We start from the raw sequence: 2,665 nt of genomic DNA, 5'->3' as shown, positions 1-2,665 counted from the left end.
AAGAAAAATGGATGTAAAACAAGTTGTCTGGTAAATTAAAGTATGAGTTATGGTTTTAAATGCAGGGCTTATTGCTTGGTTTGGTTCAGTATACATTTCAGTATATGGTTTCTATTCTGAGGCTTATTTTAACGTTGAGGATATGATCAATGATTTTATCCATAGGTTAAATCTATAATCAGCTATTTTAACAATAGTATCATACATTGTTTTTAACCGGGTTGAGGATATGATCAATGATTTATATAGAGTATAGTATTATGATTACAGACAGTGATTTGAATTCTATAATGTTACCATCTATTTATTTTAGTGGCACTACAAATATTGCAACTGGTTTCCACTCTAGTAGCGTGCGTGCATGCGCACACACACACACACACACACACACACACACACACACACACACACACACACACACACACACACACACACACACGCACACACACACACACAGTGGACAGTGGTATAGGTACAGTATATAGTGGCTTCCCTCCCTCTTCTACTATCTATTCTTCATCTAAAAAGGCAGTCTTTAAATCAGGACCCCTCCCTCTCTCTCTTCATCGTCCTCCTCCTCCACAACGGGGTCCTTTTGGCCCCCAAATATAAACAACAACAAACTCAACAGTGAGAAATTAAAAGGTGCTTTGAAGCTATGGCATCACAGAGACCCAGGAGAGAGAGACCGCCCCCACCTCACGTTAAACACAACACGGCCCTTCTTTACACTGGGAGACCGACCGCCAAGCTTAGTGGGTTGAGGAGGAGTTGTGGGTTCAAATCCCCCCAAAACAATCGAACCCTGCTCTGCTCACCTGGTATACAAGACACTGTACTATAGGGTCTAAAACAGTACATGGATATTACATCCATATTGTGATATGACACTTTAGATAGGGGGGGGGGGGGGGGGGTTTGGATACCATAATATAGTGATATGAAATATCTATTTTTGAAACGAAGATATTCTTGTCATACAATATGATGTTATCGTGGTATATTATCTATCGTTACCAAGGTATTTGGCTAAAAATATATTTCCTCCGTATCACCCAGTCCTCCTACTGTACTGTACTGTACTGTACTGTACTGTACTGTACTGTACTGTACTGTACTGTACTGTACCGGTCGGTCATACGAGTCTCCCAGCTATGGGGTGTTGTGTTTAACCCTGAAGTGGCCGTCCCTCAGAGGGGACGGGTTGGTATAGAAGTGTGTCCCCGTCCGTGCTTTAACCCATTCTGACCTGAGATCAGATTCTAAAAATGTCTTCTACATCCTGACAGTTTTCCATTCTGACCTGAGATCAGATTCTAAAAATGTCTTCTACACCCTGACAGTTTTCCATTCTGACCTGAGATCAGATTCTAAAAATGTCTTCTACATCCTGACAGTTTTTCCATTCTGACCTGAGATCAGATTCTAAAAATGTCTTCTACATCCTGACAGTTTTCCATTCTGACCTGAGATCAGATTCTAAAAAATGTCTTCTACATCCTGACAGTTTTCCATTCTGACCTGAGATCAGATTCTAAAAATGTCTTCTATGTCAAGTCGCTCTTCGATATTTCAAAAAAATAGCAGACCTACAAGCTCGTAGCGCGCCACTCGGTGGCGCGCTATGAGCTTGTAGATCTGCTATTTTTCAATAGCTAAAGCGTAACGTAATGCAAACACCAAAAGGGGTTCCCGCGCAAAATGGGTTAATACGGCAGGAGGCTCCACACCCACCAACATACCGTCCCCCCCCCAGCCCACACACACCCACCCACCCACAAACACTCCAGGTTCCGCTCCTTGTTAAGTTCTGTTCTAGGTTCTGTTCTACCTTCTTTCAGTGTCCACTCTGTTGTCTCAGTTCTCAGACCAACAGGCGGAAGAGGCAGATGGTTCTATGACATTTCTCTTCCGCGGTGGGACGGGAGTTATTATTGGTCTGAAAATGGAACGGAAACCTTGCAGGACAAAATTCTAAGAGGTTTTCTCAAGACTATTAAAAGCTGCATTTCCTGGTCTTTGGACCTCTTCCGTTTTTTGTGAGTTCTCTGGTGTTTTTGTGGGCAGACTAGGCCGTTTGGGCTGGCTTGGTCTCGTTTGGTAGTCCAATCCGTCTGATCCACTCCTTGGCTTTGTCCCCTCCCTCTCTGACACACTGTCGCATAAACATTCTTTATACAAGTTCCTTTAAATCCATCAAACCTTCCAAATCCACAAAGTTCTTATTACAGGTTAACTTTTCAATATTCATTGTTTTCTCCGTTTGAAATATTTTTTCTTTTATAATTCAGGATAAAGTTTGTTTGTTTTTTTTGTTTCGTTTTTTTCCATTTTATTGTAATTTTCTTTTTTTTCCTCCTTTTTTCTTCTTTTTTCCACAATTAAGCCACAAATCTTTAAAACTGAATTATTGAGTTCAGCTCCGGTCCAGTCTACTTCATAGTCCCAGTCCCTGGTTTTTTCCTACCAGATCTGGGTTTGGTCCGAGTCCGGTCCGTTCTCATGCGATCTGGTCCGGTCTTTACATGGCACTGGCTTGTAACTGCACAGTATTTCCTCCCCTGGCGGTCATGTCAATGCTTGCATGGCGCGGTATAACATGGCTGTGTACTGTATGTATGTGTATATGTCTATGCATGTACATGTGTGTGTGTGTGTGTGTGTG

The sequence above is a fragment of the Protomyctophum bolini genome (assembly GCF_963924005.1).
Source record: "Protomyctophum bolini genome assembly, chromosome: 5".
Classification (NCBI taxonomy): Eukaryota; Metazoa; Chordata; class Actinopteri; order Myctophiformes; family Myctophidae; genus Protomyctophum; species Protomyctophum bolini.
This window is presented reverse-complemented; position numbering follows the sequence as displayed.